A 14,000-nucleotide genomic window follows, 5' to 3' on the forward strand; every position below is an offset into this window, starting at 1 on the left:
AATACATCAGCATAATGGTATTAATGCTATTAAGGAGACCATAATGTGCCCCCCCATAATTTGTGTATACCTCAACTATGTTCTACAGTGTACCTCTTTAAACAGTCTAAATTTGGTTAAACTGAGGTACAATCATTTCCCCAATGCTTCCAGCACAAGACACAATGCTGTTTTCCCATAGCAACATACAGGAAACGAGAGTAAACTGAAAAATTACAAACATATGCCATCCCACCACCTAGGGGAGGGGGGGTGGGAGGTGGGGATAACTTGTGCTCACATAGACACTATTAGAAGTTGAGATTCTCCAGACTAGCCAGGCACCACAGCAACCCAATTTAAAAGACAAAACTTTATTTACAATCATTAAACACGCGTTACAAAAATGTAATAAAACTGAGCCAGAGAAGAAACTGTTATTGCTTTATCTCAGAGAAAACATACAAATACACTACCTTGTCTTCACTGAGCAACTCCTAGACCAAGTGTTATACCAACACAGCAAATCAAAAAAATAAAACATGTTAAACACAGCACAACACTATTCCCAATAAATGTTATGTGCACAACACCCTAAAGAACTCACACATGTCCTGCAAGGTTACTTCAAAAGTAGTCCAGCAGTACTCAACAATGAAGATTGTCCTGTCGACGGGACACAGCACTTGGTGTCTTCTCTCTGGTGCAGATGGATGATCTAGTTTGACCACCTGTCCCCTCTGCCAGCCAGTAAGACCTGCACTCTAAAGACTGCAATTCTAAAAGTTCATCTGGTGTTGATAGTGAGGAAACTCCACCATGAAGCTTCCACTGCCCCGCATCCACATCTGTTCTCTCAGTGCGCTATTTTGCTTCCAGAACAATCCCACAGCCCTTGTTCCTGATAACAAAATGCTAGACGAGGGAGACAGCAACAGCATCAGCACCACACCTAAACCCAGCCGCTTCAATCACACTCAGAGAACTACAGTGAGAAGGAGGATATTTTCCTCCGACAAATGTCTGCTGGGCATTCGTCCTCACAAATTGTAGTGCATCTTCGCCCTCATCCTCGTGCTCGTACTCTCGCATTCACTGTGGGCTCTGTCCAAAATCCAGTTCCTCTGCTCTGATCTGTTAAAATGTCTAAATATCTGTTAAATATTTCTTTCTCATTTGAAAATCATTATGCTCAATATAACTTGTAGGGATCCAATCAAATACACTTTCAGGGCAACCAAATGTCATATTCCAGACTTACACCACCCCCAAATCCATGGTCATCCCAAGCATCACATCAGTCACTGTATCTGCTGGGAGAACCCCACAGGTAGTACATTGGGATTTCCATGGGGGCAATATTTCCTCCCTTACCTCAGCTTCTGGCTGGTTAAACTACTCAGGATTTCTTGCCACGGTTCTCCTTTCATGGGGTTTCTCAACTTTTTGAACGTCCCTGGGCACCTGATCCAGTAACTCCAGAAACTGTCCAATACTAAAAGTTACAGGTCTCATAACCCCTAGGCTGAGAATCCCTCCTCTCCATCTAAGTTTACATTTACATTTACATTTATTCATTTAGCAGACGCTTTTGTCCAAAGTAACGTACATCTCAGCAAAAGTACAATTTATGCATTACAATAAGGGAAAGACATAGCTGCAGACATGTAAGTTTCAAGTAAACCTAGTTTGTTACCTACCACTTGCTGCACCGAGGTTCATCGCGCAAGTAGGTGCATAAAACACAGGATAGACAAATACCAATACCCTCCTATAATTTTTTTTTTTTTCTAATATTATAAGATACACAAACAAGCAAATACAATGCCGGAGTAGTGGCTGAATAAAGGCTATATCTGGGGATGCTCATGAAGTTATGGCACATGAACATTTACACCCTACATGAGCTGGAGAGATCTTGGGCAAAGTGGGTCCGGAAGAGGTGAGTTTTCAGACCCTACTTGAATGTAGACAGAGTTTCCGCAGTTCTGAGTGAGAGGGGAAGGTCACTCCACCACAAGGGAGCCAGAACCGAGAACCTCTGAGCTTCACCTTTTGGGCGTGGGACCACCAAGCGAGCAGAAGTAGATGAGCAAAGGGGTCTGGCTGGGGTGTAGCAGTTCATCAAGTCCTGTAAATAGCTGGGAGCAGTTCTGTTGTTGCATTTGTAGACAATAGCCAGGGTCTTGAATTTGATTCAGGCAGTTATAGGAAGCCAGTGCAGAGAAATGAGTAGAGGAGATATGTGGGAAGGCTTTGGCAAATCAAACATAACTTGTGCAGCAGCATTTGTAAAAACTGCAGAGGTTTGATGGCAGTAGCAGGAAGGCCGAGAGTTGCAGTAGTCCAGACAGCATGAACTATCCATTTCAGATCCTTCCAAAGTATTTCTAGAAGATTAAGATCAGGATTTTGATTCAGCCATTTCAAAATGTTAACTTCCTTCTGCTTTAACCATTCTTTGGTAGAATGACTTCTGTGTTTATTGTCATTGACTTGCTGAATGATAGCTTTCTCTGTGACTTTCAATTCCCAGATGGATACCCTAACATTTTCCTGTAGAATTTGCTGGTACAGTTCAGAATTCATAGTTCCATCAATGATGGCAAGCTGTCCTGGTCCAGAGGCAGCAAAGCAGGCCCAAATCATAATACTGCCACCACCATATTTTACAGATGGGATAAGGTTCTTGTACTGGAATGCAGTGTTTGCCTTTCGCCGAACATAACGCTTCTCATTCAAGCCAAAAAGTTCTATTTTGGTCTCATGTGTCCACAGATCATTCTTCCAACAACTTTCTGGCTTATCCACGTGGTCTTTAGCAAACTATAGACAGGCAGCCTTGTTCATTTTAGATAGTAATGCTTTCTCCTTGCAACCCTGCCATGCACTCCATTGTTGTTCAGTGTTCTCCTGATGGTGGACTCATGGACACTGATATTAATCAATGCAAGAGAGGCATTTGGTTCCATTTCATTCGTCCATCCTTTCACGCAGCAGGATGGGGCAGGGTGGCGCATGGCGTATAGGACTTTCATGGCAGAAACTAGCTCTTGGCACATGGAATGCCACCTCACTGGGGGGAAGGAGCCAGAACTGGTGTGGGAGGTTGACAGATACCAACTACGTATAGCTGGGCTCACCTCCACTCATAGCGTCAGCTCTGGAACCAGAATCCTTGATGGGGTGGTCTCTCTCCTACTCAGAAGTTGCACAGGGTGAGAGGTGCCAGGCTGGTGTGGGGATACTCACAAGCCCCCAGCAGGCTGCCATACAGTTGGAGTTTGTTTCGATGGACGAGAGGTTCACCTCAATGCAACTTATGGTTGCAGAGCGGAAAACTTTGACTGTTGTGTGTGCTTATGCACCAAACAGCAGCTCAGAGCATTCAACCTTCTTGGAAACAGTGGGTGGAGTTCTGGACAGGGCCCCAACTACAGCTTCCATAGTCCTACTGGTGGACTTCAATGCTCACATTGGCAATGACTGGGAAATCTGGAGTGGGGTAATTGGGAAGAACGGCTTGCCCAATCTAAACCCTTTGGTTCCTTAGACGTTACCCTGAGATTCTTTGTGACCTCTCAGACTATTGAACACCTTGCTCTTGGTGTAATCTTTGTAGGTCAACCACTCCCCTCCATGATCTGCCAGACAGTTGTGGAGTGAAACTTGAAGCCTGCAGATGGTAGCAGATTACACATGGTATATCTTTGTATGAGTGGATAATGGGGATTCACTGTTTGCAAAACATTTATCTTGCGCTTGTAGAAAATGTCTAGTTAGGTTCGCAAAACAGGGTATTGATGCATATGCCTAAATCCAGAAGTGATGAGAAGAATACTTCTTTGCACAAAGGAGGGACAAGGGTCAAAGGTCATTGACAAGAACAAGAAAACATCTGGCTATAGTATGTGAAAGAGGAAAATGAAAGAGAAAACAAAACCTTGTGAAAGAATATGTGCGTGAGAAGGAACTAAGCTGGCGAAGTACTGTGTAAATGCCTACTGATGAATATGTAAATGTTTGAATGAATAAAAAGAGCAGTCAAAGGACTACTGGTGAGACTCCCTCCAGTAGGGGCTCTCCCATTGGCCAGAGTTGTGCTAAGAAGAGTACTTTGCCTCTGAGTGAGTTCTTGCCTCCTGCAGGGTGACTGGGAAGAAGATTCCACACCATGGACTGGTGGACTCACACCTGATTGTAGCCCTCACTGCAGTAGTTTTCATTGTCTCTTTCTGCTGCATTTACATTTATTCACTTAGCAGATGCTTTTCTCCAAAGCAACATACATCTTGCAGAAAAATACAAGTGCATTAGATCAACAGAAAAAGAGACTTAGAGGCAGATGCATGATTCTAAGCACAGTTAATTTGTTACATGCATGCAAGCTACAACTTGCATAAACAATCACTCACTGAGCTCGTGCACCTGAGCTAATACAGCCCCTAATCCCTTCAGGATTACATCTATATAAAGACAGAAGGGCTGTCTAAAATCTGCATAAACCAGCATGGGGGCACACAGTATGGCATATTTCAACACATCAAAGGCCTCTTGACACTAAGTGGTTCAATTCACTGATACTGTCTTTGGCCTCCCAGTCCCTTGCAGCAGATGGTGCAATGAGACTGCAATCTTTGTAAACTTGACGACAAAATGGTGGTAGGAACCCCTCAAAACTCAAAAAAGGATTCCACCCATTGTATTGTAATGGAGACCGACTCCCGGACAATCGTGTCTTATCTGGATCCATAGCAAAACCCTGCTGACTCATAACAGCATCGGTGGTTCAGTGGTAGAATTCTTGCCTTCCCAGCGGGAGATCTGGGTTTGATTCCCGGGCGCAGCTCGTCCTGTAACTTGAGCTGGCCCTGCGTGGCAATTGCCCCTTGAGGCCTGGCATCACTCTTTTTTTAACCTCCAATGTTACAAGGACTTAAGATAACACAAATGTTTACTTGTGAATGCACTACAAATCATATTGCACTATTCCTTCTTAAATACCTCTATTGCACAATATCATGTACTTGTGAATGCACTACAAATCATATTGCACTATTCCTTCTTAAATACCTCTACTGCACAGTTATTATGTAAGTACTTGTATTGTATAGTTAACTGTTTATAGTATATGTATATTTGCACTAATTTCAGATTACTGACTTAGTAAATTAGTTATGTAGGTCTAAAAGCTGTCCTTAGGTCTAGTGTTGCATGTTTATATTTATGCTTATTTTACACAGTACCGTGGTCCTGCGAGACACGACATTTCGTCCCACTGTATGTCCACACATGTAGTGGAATGACAATAAAGCTTGACTGACTGAACAGGCCCCAGATATTTCACGGAGTGGCAAAATAGCCAACACTTTTGCGCTGTAGTTTAAAGCCATGGCTCTGCAACTTCTGAAAAACCCTCTCCAAATGCTTCAAATAACAAAGTCCAGAGAGTACACAATCACATTATTCAGGGAAATCAAAATCAAAAGGAAATCATTTACCTGATCTCCAAGGCAATGCTGCATCAACCATTGAAACGTAGCAGGGCTTTTACCCAACCCAAAGGGCATCTGGTTCAAACTGAAATAGACTAACTGGTGTAGCAAATGTAGTCTTCTCTTTCTCTTGAGTGTTCACCTTGACCTGCCAATACCCACTTGCCAGGTCGAGGGTCAAATACCAGACTGCCTGCTTCAGCCCTCTCAGTGATTCCTCAGTCTGAAGAATGGGGAATACAACCTTATTGAGCTTGCTCTAATCCACACAGAACATACCTGAACCATCTTTCTTACAAATCAGAACCACAGGGGCTGCCTAAGTGCTTCAACTTTCTTTAATTATCCCACCTTTAACATCCCCTTCAACAGGAAATGCAATTCCGGGCAGATGTTTGGATATACAGGCCAGTAATGCTTGCAGATAGGGAGGCCCACCTGTAGGGATCTGGTGGATTACAGCAATGGTTTGCCAAAAGGCCTTGTCATGTGTGGTGAACACTGATGTTCACTGCTGCAACAATGCTGTCAACTGAGGCTGTTGAGGCTCAGTTAACCTTCTCCCCTTTAACAACACCATCAGATGTAATTCGCCTGACCTGAGAACTGACGGTCTGCACATTTATGGTAATAGTATCAGGGCCTTCGTGATACAGCACCAATTTCATAGATTTTCTAATATCAGCTGATACCACAGCTCTCATGACAGCCAAAAGCTGATGAGGGGGCAACTCTACTGGATAATGGTAAGGGTTACACATCCACAAGCCACACATCCTTCACATAGATAATGCAAAGCTTTCTCAACTCACCACTCTCTGTCATCTCTACCACGGTTTTCCACCACAACACAACAGTTAATAATGCCCACGGCCTGGGGTACCAGAGCCCATACTAGATGTTCCGTCTCAAGGGCCAGTACAATATGTTTTCTTCTCTGCAGATGGACCTCGTCATAAAATCCTGTCCAGTCAGTATTATCCTTAACATGGCAACAGACAGCAAATGCTTTTTCCCAGGGTTCCCCAGCAGCTCATGACACATGGGATTTGAAGGTTGCCACTGCACCCCATCAAAAAAAGTCTTGTGTTTTTTTAAATTATGTTCATACTTAAGACCCCATACTCAGAGTTCAAACATTCATCTTGCACGATCAATACACCCTTTGCATCCACTTGAACCCCACCTACCTCAAAATCTACGGGAAAGCATTCATCACAAAATCATATTCTGCTCTGCTTCAACGTTCTGAGCCCACACAAGGGCCTGCATCTGTGTCTGCCATTCCCCAAAAGTTAGATATTAATCTAGCGTGCAAAACTTAGGCACCCAGGGTCCTGCTCGTAAACCACTGCATAAACATTATGCAACAAGTGTGCTGAGGTTTCCTTTGCTTATCAGCCATTGTGCCTGACACTATAAGGAATCCTGCCATCTGCACCAAAAAAATCACGCCACTACCAGGGGACAAAATAGCAAGTGCTCAGATAGACACTGCAATGAGTTCAGATTCCCCAGACAAACCAGGCACCAATTATTGTTGAAGAAATTACCGTGCTAATGCACTCAATGAAATGTACTACCTGTCCTTTAGACCCAATCCCCACAAACTTACATAAAGCCGCAGTTTAAGCTTGCTGATCCTATTGTCAGTATTATTAATACGTCATTACTTAATGGCTGTGTTCTGAAATGTCATGCAGAGGTGTGTATTAGGTGTATTAAATGTATTTTCGACTTATGCTGCGTTTCACTAGACGTAACCCGATTGTGTATTGGGGACCACATGTATATGAAAAATTTCAGTTTGGTTTCAGCCCTGGTCACAGCACTGAACTGGTGCTCATGTGTTGTTAATGATCTTCTCACCTCCTCTGATGCTGGTCATACCTCCATTGTGCATTATATTCGCGTTGCTGCTCCTGCTCATTGTGGTACACGTGAATTGTAAATTTATTTGTTTTGCTACCAACTATATCCTGACACACATTCTAATTGTGTAGTTGTGCTCATAGATAAAAGTAATCTGTTTTGTGTTTGTGCAGCTGTCAATTATTTGTTTGTTTGTTTGTTTGTTTGTTTAATTTGCAGTTTGTCAGAGTGTGTGGAAACCTAAACTGTGTCCCATACTGTAGACTGGGCACTTTCATTAATCGTGCCACCTTCTTTATTCGGTTTGTTTTGATTACAGTCTGAGTAGTTTCGATTTGACCTCTCACCAGCCATAAATTAGCCTTGTTCAAATTACAGCAGGTGGCGCATAGCAGCAGCCTCGAGTGCAAAGACTAGGGAGTCTACCTACAGGAACCCACTGAAGGAGGCCTCCGCCACTACATGAGTTCTGCCATCAACATCATGTTCCGCGAGGGATCATGTGATAAAACATGTTGAACATCAAAGTTGTCTATGGCAACCAGAATGAGTGACATCACTGTTATCAGAGACCCAGACGCTCTCGCTGCTACAGTAACCTGATTTATCCTCATCTATCAAGCCTTCCATCCTATTTCAACCTCTCCATGGGACCCTGGAACTGGTAGTCTGCTGTGAGGAAGGTTGCCTTTATCCCGGCCTATGCCTCTACTTCTCACTGGACCTCCTGTCCTTAACTAAAATCTGGATTACCCTGGATAACACAGGCACACCAGCAGCCCTCTCCACTAACTACTCTTCCTCCCACACCCCTCGCCCCTCAGGCAGAGCTGGAGGCACAGGCCTGCTCATCTCTCCCCACTGAGAATATTCTGTTCTCCCTCTCCACCTGCATAACCTGTCCTCATTTGAATTGCATGTTGTCTCTATCACTGCCCCGATCCCACTAGTGGTTGTTCTTTATCGCCCTCCTGGCCCTCCCAGCCACTTTCTGGATGACCTTAGCATGTTGTTAAGCTCTGTCCCAGGGTGAAACTTCTCATCCCTACTCCGCTCTCTGCTGCCTCATCCTCCATCTTCTCTCACTGCTGATGATTTTGCTTTGTTTTTCAGAGACAAAGTCAATACAATCACTGACAAGTTCTTGATATTTCCCTGCCCTGATCATGCTGGACCTACCTGCGAAGTTGTGCTCTCTGAATTCAAGCCCCTGTTAGAAACTGAAATTTCTGACCTCCTGCTGTCACAGAGAGCTACCACCTGCTCACTTGATCTAATCCCATCGACGCTCTTACAGACCATTTCCCCGCAACTCTCCACCTTCATGTCCAAGATCATCAACTCCTCAATCTCCACTGGCTGCTTTCCATCTACCTTAAAGACTGCCCTCATTTCATCTCTGGTAAAGAAACCCTCTCTGGATCCTGACTCAGTCCAAAACTACAGTCCAGTCTCCCTCCTCCCTTTTCTGTCAGAAACTCTGGAACGAGCAACCTGTGATCAACTATCTGTATTCCTCACCCAGAACCATCTCCTTGATGGATATCAGTCTGGATTCAAAGCTCAATATTCCACCAAGACAGCACTCCTGGTAGTGTCAGTTGCTCTCCACTTGGTGTTATGCTACTGCATAAATAAATAAATAAATAAATAAATAAATAAGAACAAACAAAGCACATAGGAGCACTCTACCGAAGTCGCCATGAGCGGTGCCATCTCAAGTGAAGATGATGTAAGGCGTTTGTTCAAGAGATTAAAGACAAGGAAGGCCCCCAGCCCTGATTAGGTGTCTCCCTCCTGCCTGAAAACCTGTGCAGGCCAGCTAGCCCCCATCTTTACACAGATCTTCAATAGATCATTAGAACTAAGCATGGTCCCATCATGCTTCAAGCGCTCCACCATAATACCTGTTCCCAAAAAAACCTGCATCTCGGGACTAAATGACTACAGACCAGTGGCTCTTACCTCTGTAGCAATGAAGTGCTTTGAGAGGCTGGTGCTAGCATACCTGAAGGTCATCACAGGCTCATTGCTGGATCCCTTCCAGTTTGCCTACAGATCAAAGAGGTCTGTGGAAGACGCTGTGAACATGGGGCTGCACCACATCCTGGAGCACCTTGACTCAACACAGACATACGCACGAATCCTCTTTGTGGACTTCAGTTCAGCCTTTAATACAATCATTCCAGATATCCTTCAATACAAACTCAGCCAACATCCACCTGTAACTGGATCACAAGCTTCCCCACCAACAGAGAGCAGCAGGTGAAGCTGGGGATATTCACATCTAGCACTCGCACACTCAGCACAGGTGCCCCCCAGGGATGTGTGCTTTCCCCTCTGCTCTTTTCAATATACACAAATGACTACACCTCCGTGGCCTCATCTGTTAAGATCCTGAAATTCACTGATGACACTACAGTCAGAGGACTCATCCAGGACTGCAATGAGTCTGCATACAGATGGGAGGTGGATCAGCTTTCCTTGTGGTGCAGACACAACAACCTGGAACTTAATACCAGTAAGACAGTGAAGATGACAGTTGACTTTAAGAAAGTACCTTCTCCGCTGCCACTACTCACTATCCAAAGTTGTACTGTTCCAGCATCAGCACTGATTCCTTCAAGTTCCTTGTCATTACCATCTGCAAAGACTTGAAGTGGGAGAAGAACACCACTACCATAACCAAGAAAGCCCAGCAGAGGATAAACTTTCTCTGCCAACTGAGGAAGCAAAACCTGCCGAAGGAACTGCTGTGCCAATTCTAGAGTGCCACCACTGAATCCATACTGTGTTCGTCACTGTCTGGTTCGGCTCTGCCACCCAATTGGGCAAGCGCTGACTTCATAGACTGGTTAAGTCAGCAGAGCGCATCATCAGGACCAACCTGCCATCCCTCCAGGGCCTGTACATGTCCCGTGTGAGGAAATGGGCTGAGAAAATCGTAGGGGACCCCTCACACCTGGCTCACAGTCTATTCAGACTACTTCCCTCTGGCAGGCGATACAGACTGATCAAAACAAGGACTACCAGACACCAAAAGAGCTTTTTCCCAGCAGCCACAAAGATTCTAAACACCCTCCTATAACTTCAATCTACACTGGACTTTTTACTACTACTGTACCCTACCTGTGCAACATTACACCCATGTGCAGTATGTTCTTTATATCTCTTGTGCAGCATCATGTGCAATATGTTTCTTTGTATCTTTTGTGCAATATCATATCCATGTGCAATATGTTTCTTTATATCTTTTGAGTAACATCAAACCCATGTGCAATATGTTTTTATATCTTGTGAGCAACATCATACTACATATGTGCAATATGTAGTAGACTCTGTACTTACTACTGTCATTTCAAATACTTTCCCCTACTTATGCAAAATCATACCCATGTGCAATATGTTCTCTAAATAACTGAGAATCACTGCACTATAATGTCACTTTATGTACAGGTCAATGCGTACTTTTTTCTATGCTTGGACATTTAGTTGTGTTATGTCCGCATGGTATTGTGTTCTGTCACTTGTTGCATTCTGTCGGCATTATATTATGTTCTTGTCTGCTGCATTACCTGTAATCATGTTTGTATTAGTCTATCTCTAGTTCAGTATGCGTGTATTTAGCCTGTATGTGTGAATGTGTACTGTAGGTTTGCTCTAAACCAGAAACAAATTCCTTGTATGCTTAGGTATACTTGGCCAATAAAGCTGATTCTGATAAAGCTGACTCTGACTCTCAGACAAGGGCGCCTGAGTTGGAGTGAACTGAAAAGTGCTGAGACTAGACCCAAGTTAGCATGTAACCGGTTCTGACAATGACTTTTATCTTTTTAGTTTTTACAGTTTCAATATAGACAAGATAAATCTAACAAAATAGTAATCTATTCGAAAATCAACCCCACACTTTCACACTAACCCCACACTAACCTTGACCACTTTCACACTCATATACTACATTTTCATCCATCCATCCATCTTTTATCCCGCTTGTCATAATAAGGTCGCGGTGGCAGCAGGGAGAGCAGAGAGGCCCAGCTGCCCCTGTCCCCCGCAACTTCCTCCAGCTCAGCCTGGGGGATCCCCAACCGTTCCCAGGCCAACTGTGAGATATAATCCCACCAGCGGGTCCTGGGCCGACCTCGGGGCCTCGTCCCAGTTGGCTGTGTCTGGTATACCTCCAAAGGGAAGCGCCCAGGGGGCATCCTTATCAGATGCCCAAACCACTGCGGAGAAAACTCATTTCAGCTGCTTGTATTCGTGATCTTATTCTTTCGGTCATTACCCAAAGTTCATGACCATAGGTGAGGGTAGGGATGTAGATTGACCGGTAAATGGAGAGCTTCGCCTTATGGCTCAGCTCCCCCTTCACCACTGCAGTCTGGTACAGCAACCACATTATTGCTGCCGCTGCTCCCAGTCTGCGACCAATCTCACACTCCCTTCTTTCCTCATTCGTGAACAAGACCCCAAGAACTCCTCCACCTGGAACAAATTCTCTTCCCTTACCTAGAGGGGACATGCCATCCTTTCCAAGACAGGACCATGGACTCAGACTTTGAGGTGCTGATCCTCATCCCAACCTCTTCACACTCGGCTGCAAACCGTTCCAGTGCGTGTTGGAGGCAACCATGTAACGGCTCCAAAAGGACAACATCATCTGCAAAAAGCAGAGACGTCACCTTTTGAATCCCACACAGAATACCTTCCTGGCCTCGACTGCACCTTGATATCCTGTCCATGAAGACCACAAACAGGAGTGGAGACAAGGCACAACCTTGGCGGAGTCCAACACCCACATTGAACAAGCTTGACTTAATGCCGAGTATGCGGACACAGCTTTTGCGCCGTATGTGCAGAGACCGAATGGCATGCAGTAGTGGCCCCGGTACTCCATATTCCCTGAGCACCTCCCACAGAATTTCCTGGGGAACACGGTCGTAGGCCTTCTCCAAGTCCACAAAACACATGTAGACTGGATTAGTGAACTCCCATGCCCCTTTAATTATTTGTGAGAGGGTAAAAGCTGTTCCACTGTTCCTCTTCAATCCAAGGTTCAACTATCAGCCAGAGCCTCCTCTCCAGCACCCCAGCATAGACTTTCCCAGGGAGGCTGAGAAGTGTGATACTCCGATACTTGGCACACACTCTCCGGTCCCCTTTCTTAAAGATAGGGACCACCACCCCAGTTTGCCAATCCAAAGGCACTGTCCCTGAGGTCCGTGCAACATTGCAGAGGCATGTCGGCCATGACAACCCTGCAACATCCAGGGCCTTAAGCAGTTCCGTGCAGATCTCATCCACCCCCGGTGCTTTGCCACTGTGGAGCGTACCAACTACCTCAGTGACTTCCACCAGGGAAATGCACTCTGATAGCCTGGAAGCGTCTGACCTTGACTCCTGTAAGGGAGGCATATCACTCGGGTTTAAGAGTTCTTCAAAGGGATCCTTCCACCTCCTGACAATGTTCCCATCAGATGTCAGAGTTTCTCTACTCCTGCTGAACACAACCTGAGCGAAACTCTTCCGACTCCTTCTGAGCTGCTGGATGGTTCTCCAGAACTTCTTTGAAATCGACCGATAGTTACTTTCCATGGCCTCTCCAGACTCCTCCCATGCCCCGGATTTTGCTTCTGCAACCACAGCCGCTGCTGCCTTTTTCGCCTGCCAGTACCTGTCTGCTAAGTCAGGAGTCCCCAGAGCCAACAAGGTCCTAAAGGCCTCCTTCTTCAGCTTGACAGCTTTCCTCACCACCGGTGTCCACCAGCGGGTTCTCGAGTTGCCGCTCTGGTTGGCACCAACAAGCTTTTGGCTACAGCTGTGCCTGGCTGCTTCCACAATGGAGGTTTTGAACAGGGTCCATTCAGACTCCATGTACCCTACCTCCTCCAGGACATGGGAGAAGCTCTCCCGGAGGTGTGAGTTAAAATCATTCCGGACAAGGTCCTCCGACAGTCGTTCCCAGCACACCCTCATTAAACGTCTGGGCCTACTGGGTCTGTCCACCAGTTTTCCTCGCCACCTGATCCAACTCACCACCAGATGGTGATCAGTTAACAGCTCAGCACCTCTCTTCACCTGAGTGTCCAGAACATGTGGCCTCAAGTCAGAAGAAAGGACTACAAAGTCGATCATTGACCTTTGGCCCAAGGAGCTCTGGTACCAAATACATTTATGAGCATCCTTGTTTTCGAACATGGTGTTTGTTATGGACAAACCATGACTAGCACAGAAGTCCAATAACATTTCACCATTCGGGTTCAGATCGGGCAAGCCGTTCTTTCCAATTACCCCCCGCCAGATTTCCCAGTCATTGTCAACATGAACATTGAAGTCCACCAGCAGGACTATAGAGTCTGTAGGTGCGGCCCTGTCCAGAACCCCACCCACCCTCTCCAAGAAGGCCGAATACTCTGAACTGCTGTTTGGTGCATAAGCACACACAACAGTCAAAGTTTCCTCTCTGCGACTCTAAGTCGTATTGAGGTGACCCTCTCCTCCATCGAGACAAACTCCAACTGTATGGCAGTCAGCTGGGGGTTTGTGAGTATCCCCACACCTGCCCAGCGCCTCTCACCCCGTGCAGCTCCTGAGTAGGAGAGGGACCACCCCCTATTAAGGAGTTTGGTTCCAGAACCAACACTGTGAGTGGAG

This window comes from Scleropages formosus, chromosome 2 (assembly GCF_900964775.1).
Source record: "Scleropages formosus chromosome 2, fSclFor1.1, whole genome shotgun sequence".
Taxonomy (NCBI): Eukaryota; Metazoa; Chordata; class Actinopteri; order Osteoglossiformes; family Osteoglossidae; genus Scleropages; species Scleropages formosus.